Source organism: Trichomycterus rosablanca, chromosome 7 (genome assembly GCF_030014385.1).
Source record: "Trichomycterus rosablanca isolate fTriRos1 chromosome 7, fTriRos1.hap1, whole genome shotgun sequence".
NCBI classification, from domain to species: Eukaryota; Metazoa; Chordata; class Actinopteri; order Siluriformes; family Trichomycteridae; genus Trichomycterus; species Trichomycterus rosablanca.
In genome coordinates, this window is record NC_085994.1 from 26,984,299 (window position 1) to 26,999,693 (window position 15,395).

Below are 15,395 nucleotides of genomic sequence, written 5' to 3' on the forward strand. Positions count from 1 at the left end.
GAAACACTAAATCGCTTGGTATCCTCAGTGCCAAAATTTTTAAGTGTGGTGAAGAGAAATGGAAACATTACAAAGTGGTAAATGCTTTATTGTCCCAATCTTTTTTGGAATGTGTTGCAGGAAATGCAGCAATGGATGTTTATTAATTAAATAATAAATAAATACAAAGCAGCTGTCACTGGGATTATAGAATATGTTTTAAGGAGTATGGTCAGAAGAAAACTGGCTTGTCACGGCTTGGATGTCGTGACAACAATCTGTGGATGCCATTAAATATATTTGATGTGGTGCTTTAAAGACAAAAAATTGAAATCAGTTTTCTTCTGACCATACTTAAAACATATTCTATAATCCCAGTGACAGCTGCTTTGGTAGAGCGATCATTCTCTAAATTGAAGCTGATCAAAACCCAGCTCAAAAACCAGTGTGGGAAAAGAAAGCTCTACCATCTTTTGTTGCTGTTAATTGAGAGGAATATCCCAGTTGACCATAATGAGGTCACTTACATATATAAACCTTAACAGTTGTAAGGGAGACTGCAAGGCACTGCATCTCATTATGTTCAGTGTTTTTGTTGTTTTCTTTTGAAGGGCATCCATGAGGGTATATCGTTAAGTTTTTTGGGTTTTTTTTTTCTAACAATAAGACACTTATAGAGAATGTCAAGTTTATGGGCATTTCATTATGTTTTCTCACCTGTAGGACTACCTTATACAGTACTGCGTCCCAATTTCTTTGGGACACTGTCAAGTAGGGGCGCATAATAAAATACACATAGAATACACATAATAGCACATTTTCAGTGGAAGAGCACCCATTAATTAACATTATTGTATTTTCTGCTCTAGAGGGCATATCGTCATAAATTATTACAAAGTGGGGCAACCTAGAATGTACTCAATTATTTCTTTTTATTGTTTGGTGGGAAAGGGAAAATGCTATGAGGTTATTTATTAGGGGGTTGTCTGATTGTGGAATATCTAGAAGAGAAGACATTTCACAAACTGACTTGTTGCAATAGTGGCATCCTATTACAGTAGGACTCTCAAATTCAGCGAGCTCTTTAGAACAAACCATTCTTTTACAAATGTTTGTAAAGGCAGACTGCATGGCTAGATGCTTGCTTTTAGACTGCTTTTAGATCTGTGGCAATGAAAAGTAAATAAAACACCTGAATTCAATGATTAAGAGGTGTGTCCCAATACTTTTGTTCATATAGTGTATGTCTGAGCATAGCCTTTAATTTGTTCCAAGCAACTGACATGGTCAATTTCAGAAATGTGAGTAGCTGATATTCAGTAGTGCCAAATAAGTCTTTTAAATAAATTATAATCAAATAAATCATTATGAAAGTTTTCAACTTTTCAACTAAATTTTTTTTCTAATGATATGATTTGTAGTAAAAAAATAAACATCATTTTAAATGAGAGAAAATAGAAACCCCATTTCTGGTCAAGTTGAACTCAGTGAAAAACATAGCTGCAAGTAAACAATTTTCTAGGCCCTGGGTCCAAGCACAGTTAGCCCAGTGTGGCCCAATATGTAATTATGTGACTATTCCTAATGGCGGCTAGGACACAGAAGCACTATGTCCAAATTTCATGTCAATCAGACAATCTTTGCATACCATTATCTTGCATGTTATAGTGCCACCTAGCACTGCAATTACACCATTATTCTTGCTATAGATAAAAAACCTCCTATGTGATGTGCCTCTTAAATTTGGTGACAAGCTGTGCAATGCTTTTTGAGTTAGATTAGTGTAGGTGCGCTTTATGCTTGGCTTGCTCCACCTATTTTTTGATTGGCATCTTTCAACAACACAGAGTAAAAGTTCCAGTGTCGAATGTGCAGTGAAAATCCAAAGACTAGTTCACACTTAAAAATGTGTGTGATTTTGCATTTTATGCAAATTAGGTAAAGATCTAAGTGGGCTGTTTTCAGTGTTAAGTGACAACATTTTGCCAAAGTACTCCCAAGTCCATGTGGCTATATTTATCACAGTAGCATGAAGATTACTCATGCAGTGGACCTGAGTGCTCAAAGGTTACACACGATCAACAATTGTTGTGCATGTTGTCAAGTCAAGTCAACTTTATTTATATAGCGCTTTTTACAATAGACATTGTCTCAAAGCAACTTTACAAAATCCAGGACCAACAGATACAAAAACCCCTGTTGAGCAAGCCGAGGGCAACTGTGGCAAGGAAAAACTCCCTGAAAATTACAGGAAGAAACCTTGAGAGGAACCAGACTCAGCAGGGCCCATCCTTCTTGGGTGGCCTGGAGGATACTTTAAATAAATACACGATTTACACAAATCATACAAACACAGAATTAAATGATCTAAAAGTCATAACTGGTAATAAATAGATCAATAAACAATTAAATAATAATATAGTTGTTGTTAATCCTTAACCTCGGCGGGTAAACAGGTTTCCATCAGAATGCCCTCGGGGTAAAACAACAGAGAATGTAGTTAATAATGTACAATGCTAGTTGACAAACAGTTTTACAGAGAGTTTTAGACTCCGGCAGCCCTAATTATTACAGCATAACTAAAAGGGAGAGCAAGCAGGTAACAAGGTCATGAAGGCTTTCACAAGACATCAGCGCCCATCTCCCCACCGTCATCAAACCTGAGTGATCGGACAAGAGAGGCAGAACGACAGCAACCCAACATCCCTGATCACCACAAGTTTCTATGACCAAGAACCCCCAAGCTCTGTGCCTTTGTCTATACTAATCAAAAGCCTGAGAAAATAAATATGTTTTCAGTCTAGACTTAAACATTGAGACTGTGTCCGAATCCCGAATAGAGGCAGGAAGATTATTCCAGAGTTGTGGAGCTTTGTAAGAAAACGCTCTTCCACCAGCCATGATCTTTTTAATTCTAGGAACTATAAGTAACCCTGCATCTTGTGAACGAAGTGGACGCGCTGGGTTGTAGTGATTAATAAGTTCACTCAGATACTGTGGAGCCAGACCATGTAGCGCTTTATAAGTTAGTAAAAGTATTTTGTAATCAATGCGAAATTTAACTGGCAGCCAGTGTAGAGATGATAGAACAGGAGTAATATGGTCAAATTTTTTAGTTCTAGTTAGCACTCGAGCTGCTGCATTTTGAACTAATTGGAGTTTGTTTAAGGATCTACCGGAGCATCCAGTTAGAAGAGCATTACAATAATCTAACCGAGAAGTTATAAACGCATGGATCAGTTTTTCGGCGTCATTAACAGATAGTATATTTCTTATTTTAGAAATGTTATGCAAATGATAGAAAGCAACTCTAGTAATATTATTAATGTGTGTATCAAAGGAAAGATCTGAATCTATTGTGACACCTAAGTTTTTTACATCTGGGCTGGGAGTAACAGAGAACGTGTTTAAGTTTAGCACCAGGTTAGACAACTTGTCTCTTGCAGCTTTAGAGCCAACAAGTAAAACCTCAGTTTTATCTGAATTAAGTAAAAGAAAATTACACGACATCCAGTTTTTTATGTCGTTTACACAATCTTCTATCTTACTGATTGTGTCAGTATCATTTGGTTTGGCTGATATATACAGCTGTGTGTCATCTGCATAGCAGTGAAAGTTTATGCCATGTTTATGAATAATTTCACCTAGTGGAGGCATATAGAGTGTAAATAATAGCGGTCCCAGTACCGACCCCTGTGGAACACCATACTTTACTTTTGTAGTTTCCGAGCATTTATTATTTACATAAACGAATTGAGAGCGGTCAGTCAGATATGATTTAAACCAAGAGAGTGCGAGTCCTTTAACACCTACTGTATTTTCTAGCCTCTCCAGTAAAATGTTATGATCGACCGTATCAAACGCTGCGCTAAGATCTAATAGAACAAGAAAAGAGACACATCCATTATCAGAAGACATTAACAACTCGTTAACTACTCTAATTAATGCGGTTTCGGTACTATGGTTGGGTCTAAATCCTGATTGAAATTTTTCATGAATACAATTTTCATTCAAATAAGAACATAGCTGTTTGGAAACGACTTTTTCTAATATCTTTGAGACAAAAGGAAGGTTTGAAATTGGCCTATAATTAGCTAGTACATGTGGATCAAGATTAGGTTTTTTAATCAGGGGTTTAATAACAGCACTTTTAAACAATTTAGGTACATATCCAAGGCTAAGGGATGCATTGATTAATGTAAGCAGGGGCTCTACAATAGCTGGGAGTAAATCTTTAAGTAGACGAGTTGGAACAGGATCGAGTGTACACGATGATGACTTCGATGATTTAATCAACACAGTTAGTTCATTTTGGGAGATTGGATTAAAGGAATTTAGTTGGATTAACTCGTTACTGTTATCATCACTGTTATCCCCAATGCTGCTCAGAGTGAGTCCATACTTAACATTGGCAGGTGACACACTTTGACTCTGAAGTCGTATTTTTTCTATCTTGTCATTAAAGAATTGTAAAAAATCATTGCTGGTACAGTCAGGCGGTATATTAGATTCAGTTTCATTGGCGTTTTTAGTTAATTTGGACACTGTCTCAAAAAGGAATCTGGGATTGTTTTTATTTTTCTCTATTAGGGACAAATAATATAAAGATTTAGCTTTTATAAGTGCATGTTTATACTCAGTTAGAGCATCTTTCCAAGCAATCTTATACACTTCCAGTGTAGTGTGACGCCACTTGCGTTCTAATTTCCGTGCTGCTTGTTTAAGTGCGCATGTGTGGTCATTGTACCAAGGAGCAAGTTTTTTCTCCCTAATCAGTTTAGTTTTAAGTGGGGCTACGTTATCTAAGGTTGCGCGCAATACAGTCTCTAGGTTTTGAGTTGCCTGATCTAGTTCTTTAGGTTCTGATGCTGGTATATTTGGTAATTCTGGTAGGCAGTTTATGAACGCTGCTGCAGTTGCAGATGTAATAGTGCGCTTATATTTAAAACGATTTGGTTGCTGTACCTTATTGGACAGGGACACTTCATAAATTAGTAGAGAGTGATCAGAGATTAAGTCATTCTGTGGTACAATTTCCAGGTTGTCTATGTTTATACCATAAGTAAGTATTAAATCTAAGGTGTGTTTACAGCGGTGAGTGGGTCCTGTTACATTTTGGGTGATGCCTAAAGATTCTAAAATAGAGTCAAACGCAGTTTTGAGTGGATTACATTTATCCTCATAATGGATATTAAAGTCACCAACAATTAAAGCTTTCTTAGTTGATAAAACTAATTTAGAAAGAAAATCGGCAAATTCGTTAAGAAATTCTGAGTAAGGACCAGGGGGTCGATAAACAGTAACCAGCTTAAACATACTAGTTTTATCAGATGAACATTTATTGGTTATGTCAGAGATAAGAACTTCAAACGAGTTTGTTATGGGAGTTGATTTTACAGTGGGACCTATGTCCTTGTCATAAATTGCGGCTATTCCTCCACCACGACCACTAAGACGTGGCTTATGTTCATAACTGTAACCCGGAGGAGATGCTTCATTTAAACCTAGATACTCATCAGGTCTAGCCCAGGTCTCAGTTAAACAAAGTGCACTAAGACTATTATCTGTAATTATTTCATTTACAATTACTGTTTTGCATGCAAGTGACCTGATGTTTAGAAGTCCTAACTTTAGTTTAGCTTTACTATGGTTTTCATGATGCTCATTTAGATTAATTTTAATTAAGTTATTATGACATACTTTTTGATTTTGTTTTGGCTTACACCTGCCACGGTAAACAGACACAGTCTCAATGGTTTGTGACCTAAGGATTCCGGGTGACGTCCGATGGCGACTCGCAGACAGTTGGTTAGGCCTGTTAGTCTGCTGCCTGGTCTTGGCTCTGGATAGTCATTTAACACTATCTGCCGCTACACTAACGCGGTGGTAAAGCCTGTCACCTATGCTGCAAGAAATGCGAGCAGCACCCTCCGACGTGGGGTGGACACCATCCCGCTTCAAAAGACCAGGCCTTCCCTCAAAGGTGGACCAATTATCTACAAAATCAATGCAGTTTTCTGAGCACCATTTAGACATCCAGCGGTTCAGCGACAACAACCTGCTGTAGGTTTCGCCACTGGGTCGAATCGGTAAGGGGCCAGAGCACACTACTGCCTCAGACATCGACCTAGCTAACTCACACACCTCTTTAACATTACTCTTAGTAACCTCAGACTGCCGTAAACGAACATCATTAGTGCCGACGTGGATAACAATCTTCGAAAATCTACGATTAGCATTAGCCAGCACTTTCAGGTTTGCTCTGATGTCAGGCGCCCTGGCCCCCGGAATACAAGTGACTATGGTTGCTGGTGTCTCTATGGGGGTTGCAATACGCACGTGTCGGAGCTGAGAATCTCCTATAACCAGAGCACTTACATTAACAGGCTGCTCAGCGGGTGGCTCACTGAGTGGGGAAAACCTGTTGGACATGTGCAACTGAGATGGACGGTGCTTTGCCCTACGACTATGTCGCCGAGACGTCACCCAGTCGCCCCGCTGTGAGGGCTCTAATGCCGGAGTCTGGGGTTCTATACCTGAACTGCTGGCATTCGGGACTGCTACAGCTGAATCTAAACACTCACTAGTAGTAGTCTGTTCTAACGCCCGAATGCGCCCTTCTAACACTGAGATCTTCTCCGTCAGACTAACAACTAATCTACACTTATCACATATAAAGTTATCACTAAACACGGAGAAGGAATAACTGAACATGTTACACTCGGAACATGGATATAATGCTCCTGCTGGGGCCATAATAACAGAGAAATGTACTTAGCTTTACAAGATGAGTTGGAGATGATGTTGTGCATGTTAGATGGTTAAAAACAGATGTATTTGCAATCTTGCATTGAGAAATGTTACATTTGACACAAAGTGAAGCTATGAAAGAACAATCTAACCATCAAAAGACGTGTTCAGCCTTAAAAAAAATATTTATTTCATTTCAAGTTAACACTGAAAAGCCGCTTTGTTCAGCGCTCTGCTTGAGCGGTGCGGCAATACTTCATCAAAGTGAGCGTATGAAAAGAATCTGCATTATAGCTGGGAGTTCTGTGAAATTGTGAGAATCACCTTTTTCGAGTTTAAAATGCTTATCGTAAAAAAAATAAAGAACGACACAGGAACACTAAACTTCCCCTAATTATTCCCCTCATAAGCTCCCTCCACTAATGAAATTCCTCGCTCGTTGTTTTTGTGCAATAAGTCTATATAAAAACACTGAAATACAATTGAAAACAGTTAAAAGTACAATAAAAACTGCACTTTACCTTTACTTGTTTACCTTTTCTTGATGTGGAAATGCTTGATTTTGGAATACCGTATTCCTTTCAGAAAGCTGCAAAGAGGGACAAGCACCAGTACTACAAGAAGTTCTCTGAAGACATTAAAGATGCAAGCAAACATGGAAAATAAAGAATTGTTTTTAGAAGATTGGTGAGATCCGGGATAACACTGTAGTTCATCTCAACTACATGGAAAAACCTTCAGAGCCTTCAGAAAAAATAAGACCCTGGGACCCTGAACAAGATACACAGTGAACAGATGATTTCATTTGTAGTTTGGTGCGCTCTCTGTTAACCGTTTATTTGTAGCCATTAGCTATGTAAGCTGAGCTACATAACTTTTAGTTTTTAATCTTTACTCTTTTTATCCTAAAACTTGCTACTACTGTTTGGTAGACAGACTCAGTATGTGACTTGGCATGTAATATGTGTTGCTAAATGGATCATTAAATGACAGCAGCAATGCAAATAAATTTTCAAATCTCAATAGTTGTGATTTAAGATTTAATGTAGTTTTAATTACGCCAATTTATTTAACCAAAGCTAGCGTGGTTTGTTGTTAGCCAACTGCTAATATGCATCCACTCTTCTCGCCAATTGGGTGCTTAAGCTGTGCCTGTCTGCATGAGAAAATTACTAAGTTTGAAAGCAGGATAACTTTACTGCACAAGATCAAAGAAGATGAGAATTTAAGATGAAGATTCTTGCCGCTCAGGTGGCGCAGCAGTAAAAACACATGCTGCAACCAGAGCTGGGATCTCGAATACATCGCATCGAATCTCAGCTCTGCCTTGCCAGCTGAGGCTGAGCGGTCACATGAACAACAATTGGCCTGTTGTTCAGATGGGCGGAACTAAGCCGGATATGGGTCTCTCTCTGTCAGACTGGTGCAATTATGATCTCTGCTGGCTGATTAGAGGTGCCTCTTAGGGTGTGTCTCTACGTACACAACGCTAGGTGGCACAACACTCGTCAATGTGTGGGTGATAAGATGCATACTGCTTGCTGCCCACGTGTCGGAGGGGGCGTGGGTTAGCTTCGATCTCCTCGGTCAGAGCAGGGATCGGCACAGGCGGAGAGGAAGCATGATGCAATTGGGCAACTGGACGCGCTAAAGGGGGAGAAAAAGGGGATATAATGCATTAAAAAAAAGTGTATTCTTTATTGCTATGGCTAATAAAGTTTGAAAGCAGAATAACTTTACTGCACAAGATCAAAGAAGAAGGGAACTTTAAATGAGGATTCTTTATTAGCTACGGCAAACACCCCAGCTGCTGTAGCTGCTGTGGACACTACTGCTCCAAGACTAGAACCTGTTTCTGTCCAGGCCGCAAGTCTATGGCCATACTTGAGTGCTTGACCAAAGCTGGTAAGCTGTTCCGTGCCATGTCAGCTCTCTGATCACCATTCTTATCTCCTAACCCAACAATGTGTGAGGACTATTTTAGGTACTTTACTACAGCTGGTTTGCCTGTGAACCAGTCACCTCACTGAACATGGAAGGTCAAAAAAAGTACGATGTCTGCTCCTACCCAGGGCCTTCAACCACCAACGTGACTACAGATGGCATAAACCCTGCATTTTTCTTCTAGACAGAATTTACACAGAGCCTCATCACAGCTTCCTCCACCAGCAACACTAATTGTGGGAGATTCCATCATCAGAAACAGAAGAAGTTCAGTCACTTTCAGGAGCCAGAGTTGAGGACATTCTTCTATAGCTTTCCAGTCTGCTAGACAAGCATACTTATGTGCAGAATGTGATTATTCACGTTGGGTGTATCCCGGAGGCCAGAGATCCTGCAACAAAATTTTAACAAGTTTTTTAGTTCTTAAGTTAAGTTCTTAATAGAGGAGTAAGTAAGAGGTAAAGTACACCATTAGGTAGTAAGTCTGTGGCACATCCAACAGTCCTGTTGAATCCAACAGACCTTGGCAGAAAGGTCAACGGTGGAGCACCCCTCTCGAAGAAGGCGGTCATAGTAAGACACATCGGGAACCCATTGTCTACAATAGTTTACCAGTCCAAGTAAACTCAGCATGGCTTTGACAGTCTTTGGTTTAGGCACATTGCTGATAACAGTCTTTCTGGCAGCAGACAGATAGGATAAAACCTAGATATTGTACTGTCGACTTGCAACTTGGGTAGTGATACCTTGAACCCGCTAACTGATAGATGATGTAGCAACTGCAGAGAGGCTTCCTTACGTGTGGCTTCATCCTGGGCAGCTACCAATAGGTTGTCCACATATGTGATGAGTGTAGAGCCCTCTGGTAAGATTAGACCCTCCATTGTATGTCTGACCACGACAGAAAATACAGCAGGTGAATCAGTGAATTCTTGTGGCAATCGCTCCAAAGTAAACTGCTAATTTTTTATAAGTAAAGGCAAAAATAGGCTGGATTTCCTCGGGCCCTCAGTTTGAAGGAAGCCCTATTGTCTATTGAGTTATGCTTGTGTATTAGGGCTGCGCATAGAAGCTGAGGGCAGGGCTTGGACAACCATTAGTGGCAATCACGAGCCCAGTGGCCTTGCTTACCACAATAGTTATATTTTCCTTTTCTTGTATTAAAACGAGAATTAGAATGTTGCGCGCAAGACATCCTCCCTATCAAAAATGCCTGGTTGCATGCACAAGATTTGAGCATCGGCTTCATTTATATTATTCAAGCAAGTATTTCACTTTATTTTTTTATATAAAAATATAAACTGGCAGTGGAGGTTGGATTTTAACTGTTTTGGTAGTTTTCTTTGAAGTATTGTTCTTGGGGTCCAACTAGGCTATCCTCCGTGATGGTATTTTTAAGAACTTTTAATAGTATTGTTCGGTAATCCAAAGCACATAGTTGCATGTGTGCAGTTAGGGATTTTAAGGAGTCCTCGAACTGTAAGGGTTTCTTTGGTGGAGGTAGAAACTCAATTACAGATTTCAGGTCATTAATGGAAATGTATAACTACAATCCCATCTAGTGTCTTTGCGTGAAACGGAAAGGCTGCGTTAGCTTGGGGCTTGCTTATGGCTTCAGAGTCAAATTCGGACAATAAAGGGTAAAATTTGTCCATGGTCATAGTGGAAGATTTTACACTTTTGGTTTTTGAAACAGTACCACAGCCAACCTTAAACACAGTCACAGGAGCAATGGGAACATTCTTTCCACCCTTAACATCTACAGAATTACCGTCTGAAGCAGTACAGGAAACCATCACAGAATTAATGTTAGAGCGCTTTGTTTCAGAGCCACACTGAAACTTCTTATTAGATTTATTTTTATGTTTAGACAGACACTTAAAAAATTTAAACTATCTTTTATAAAATCGTAATTCCGATTAGGATCTCCTGCACCGTCCACAATACACATAATGGCCACACTGGCAATGGCGGACCTTGTTCGAGGGTTAGACTAATTGAAAGAAACTTCCAGCAGGGCAGTAATGGAGGCCGACGTGATGCTGGTATTATTGATTCGTTAATTGCTAATCTGCAGCGTATTGAGAATCATTTGAGTCAGGAAACATTCACAGAATTGTTTCAGAGTCTGACTTCAGTACAGTCTTCCATAACTACCAATGTGCCACCTGCTTCATTCTCTGCCCAGCGTAGTAGCACTGGTAAGCAATATACTTTTATAGAATAGAACTCAGGACCCAGGAGTGTATTTAACGATGACTGAGGCGAAGTGGAAAAGTGACTTCAAAGAGCACAGGCCCAGAGAAAGTGGTGGTATTTCTGAATCTTGTTAATATTTGATCTCTTCTTTGCATGGTAAGAGTTTTACCTTGCATTTGGTGATGCAGACAAGCTCTGTTTACAGATGGTTTTGAAAAGTGTTCCTGAGTCCATTCAGTGATTTCCACTACAAAATTCTATTTGTAATGCAGTGTTCCCAGGAAAAAATGTACTGTGAAATTTCATAGTAAAACTGTGAAATATTTTACAGTTCTACTATGAACTTTTGATGGTAATTTGGCCACTTCATGGTTCTACTGTGAACTTTCATAGTAATCTAGTTGACAGTTCTACTATGAACTTTTACAGTAAAACCATGAATTATTTCACAGTTCTACTATAAAAAAGTTCATAGTAAAACTGAATTATTTTACAGTTCTACTATAAATTGATGGTAATTTGGCCACTTCATGGTTCTACTGTGAAATTTCATAGTAATCTAGTTGACAATTCCACTACGAACTTTCAGTTTGACCATGAATTATTTCACAGTTCTACTATAACAATTTCATAGTAAAACTATAAACCTGATTGATTATTTTACTGTGAAGTTTAACAGTTCCACTGTAAACTTGGTAAACAATTTTACTCTGAACTTCAGTTTACTTTGTAATTACTGTACTTTGACATTATACAATACAATACAATGTATAGATCTCACAACTCCATTTATTCAGCAACGGTATAATTTCAAACACAGGCACAAAAACAACTGGTAAGGATTCCTTCTAAATGGTAAACTGATAACACATTTACCAACTTGGCATTCTATATTGTAATGTTAAATGTAATATAACAATAGTAATATAGAAAATAATAGTAATAGATTGTATTTGTTATATAATAAAATAATTATATTACACTTAATAATTTATTTTACGATGGTAATTATACAATAATATATTTTTATTATATAGTAATATATACAATTATATAACTGAATAATGTATTGTGGTATAAATCTATATATAAACTCTATACATACATAATGAAAAATCTAATTCATAATCATTCACTATGCATTTAATTATGGCAGTATTGGGTGCTTGGATGTGTCCTGTGTCTTTGAGTGTGTGTGGGGGCGTGAATTGTGACACCTCTTGTTTTCCTAGCTTGTCCACATTGTTGAATTTGCTGGTGAAGTACACTTTCTGGACCTCCTTCATGGGGAAAATCTGTTCGGCCACCTTTAAAAATGCAAAAATAAATAAAGAAATAAAATAAATAATCAAACATTTGCCACCATCACCTCTAAGCTACAGGGGCCCTAAAATATTTGATCAGCAATGTCTTACATCTGATGTATCATAAGGCATATACTTGGTGAGTGTATCAATATATAAATGCAGACATATGTTTATACATGTTCAAAAGATTGATTGATCTTAAGCAGAAGTTAAAGTGACAGACAAAGTACTGTGTATTTCATTTTTTCAATATAATCTGTTGTTTGAGTACTCAATATATAACGAGATATAAGAACTTTGTGATCTTACAATTAATTCTTATGGTGCAAAAAATATTTATTGCTGAAAAACATGACTTACCTTCATCTGCACTAAAGCACTGACGCAGACAGATCTTCTCTCTTTTTAATTTCATTATTTTAGTAGCCCAGACTACCTTAAGATGGATCGGCATGGCCCATCTGATTCACTAGTTACTAGAAAAAGAATCAAACAATTAATCAGCAGCTATGCAATCAGTACACAGTTTAGCATTTACCCCGTAGTAACACACCCAACAGAAGTTGAAAACAGTCAGGGCTTTAAGCATATATAGATATGCAGGCGGGCACAAAGGTGGATGAATGGATAGATAAAAAGACATTGTCAGCACCAAAACTGTAAAATAAATTAGTTGTTTTACATGTTTTTACACAAATATATTTTAAACACAATCTATTTTTTTAAAAATCAACTAGCACTTACTTTAAGTTTCCAAGATCCAGGCAATTTTCTCTTTTACAGCATAGTCCTAGAATGGAATGATTTAGAATATGTAGTTATCTGAGTTATCTACAAAAACAGTAACATTCTGTGGATGTGGTTGTAAAGCAATGTACTGAATATCAAACTTGTTGCTACTATCATGAACAAGAATATGGAAAACCCATCCTTATGTGCTGATGTAAATGTGGGCAGATACTGTTATCTACAATACCCAGGTCTTCTCTGTTGGACACTGAGACTCTCTCAACCTCAGCGCCCTCCTTGACATGTGGCCATTCCTGGAATAAAAATACTGTTTTAATTTCATATTTAAAATATGTAGTTAACAGAATGCTAAAGTAGCTTAAACACAGTGGCACAACTGCAGGGTTTTCCCTGGGTTGTTGGTGGGCTTACTATTTTAAGAGCAACTTGCAGGTTAACGTCCACATTTAATTAATGTAGAGATATGTGTATAAATAAGACATAAAAGGTGAATTGTCTCGTAGGAAGTATTAAAAGCATTTACAAACTTGTCTATGTTCATTTCTTAGTAATATTATCTGTACACTTAAAATCATACAAATTGATAGGTTTATTATAGTGCAGTTCAGCACTGTAACAACACTATAAACTAAGTACTAATTGCACCAGTCTTAACGCGCTGCAAACATTACTAAACATTTAAAAAGTGCACAATCAACTAACGTCAGCTAACAGACTGTTAATGCTAATGGTTTAGCTAACGTCCCAAGTAACTAATTTGAAGACATAGAATCCTGAGACCTGTGTTATTTTCGGCTTTCTTATTTCTTTGGCCACTTATTTTTAAAAACATTTCAGGCACAGTAAAGATATTATTGTTTATTATTATAAACTGTTTAAGTTTATGACTTACCATCGAACTTCAGGAGTTTAGCATGTTAGCAGGACGCCGCTTCACCAACGTCTTTTTATCCATTTCTCACTTTCCAGGTAACAGTTTAGCCGTTGACGAGATTACCGTCGACAGATTCTTGTGTCCTTTAATAAGCTCTGACTCAATAACACATGTAGCAGGAACTTTATATTTAAGTAAACACACAGCGCATACTTTAACAGACTCGTTTGTGAGAATTAAATCACTAAATCTGAGACTAAATTTGTATTTCGCGCGGTTCACCTGACGCGAAGCTCGAGACGCTTGGTTGAGATAACGGTCTCAAATCAAGTGCGCATGTGCGCATGCCCAGACTGACATGTCTGTAGAAGAGAGGTTTGTGCAGAACAGGCATAATAAAAGGTTATAAAGTCATCTGTCTGATGTAATATTGATGTAATGTAATATTTGTCCTGTCTGCATGAGGTTATTTGTATTTTTGTAATATTATAAATATGTAAATCTGTGCTGTATTCTTTTTTTATTGGAATATTGTTAATCATCTAGTTTTTTTAGATGTAAATAATGTCTTTTTGACATGTTTTTCATGTCATGTAATTAACTTACTCCCACACACATACACTCCATTCATTCACATATATCCTTTAAATAATACATAAATATTATATACATTATTATTGTCTTGATATTTGTATCTTGTCATTTACCTATGATCATAGTTAAACTGTAAATTATTGTAAACATCAAACATTAGAAGAGGTGACTATGAACTATTCTTACTTGAACTTTAAACTGTAAGTTGACTGAATTTCACAATTCAACAATATCATGTTTACAGTTGAACTGTACACTTTACAGTCAATATTATTAAACACTGAAAAGGTTACCATGAACTTCATGGTAACATGAGAGTTCACTGTTGTACTCATGGTCAAACTGTAAAAGTGACAGTAGAATGGTGAACTATTATGGTTCAACTGTAAACTTAACAGTTTTACTGTAAAACTTCACAGTAAATTTTTTCCTGGGTTGACTGAGGACTCAAAGATCAAAGCCAGACAATACTGTGTGTTACATATAGCGATTTTTTTTTAAATCTGATAATGATATGTACTGTAGATGATGTAATCCACGTGTTCTTCACTATTTTACTTTGAGAAACGTTATTCTTGAGTTGTTGCACTATTTGCCCATGCAGTCTTTCACAGTAGTGAACCCCTCCCCAATTATGAATGACTCAAAGCTATCTGGGATGCTTTTTTTAAACCCAATCATCTTACCAATTAATGTTTTTTGTAGCAATACACAACATTGCAACTTTTATTTGCATTGAATTTGTTCATTGTATTGGATATTTTAGGCTCGCGGGGTAGACCCAGAATCGAGGTGTCGAGAGAACAGCTGGAACTCTTATTAACACAGGGATTTAAGGCAAAGGCCATGGCACGGCTGCTTGGCTGCTCATCATCTTTCATTTACCGAAAACTACGATCTCTGGGCATTTCTACTAGACAAAGATATGCTCCCATCAGTGACAATGATCTTGAACAGCATGTAAGAGTGCTCCATCAGCAACATCCCAGATCAGGTTG

General features: G+C 37.6%; 1 long non-coding RNA gene across 2 annotated transcripts; it reads right to left on the reverse strand.

The window, feature by feature from the left end:
* Positions 1-11,651: 11,651 nt before the first annotated feature.
* Positions 11,652-14,116, reverse strand: LOC134317829 (uncharacterized). Of its 2 annotated transcripts, XR_010013283.1 has the most exons (5): positions 13,822-14,116; positions 13,156-13,222; positions 12,924-12,969; positions 12,540-12,655; positions 11,652-12,179 (listed from the first exon to the last, which is right to left on the reverse strand). It is a non-coding gene; the product is annotated as an uncharacterized LOC134317829 (long non-coding RNA). The 2 variants fall into 2 exon arrangements; XR_010013282.1 differs by having other exon boundaries at positions 12,924-13,222.
* Between the last annotated feature and the right edge of the window lie 1,279 nt (positions 14,117-15,395).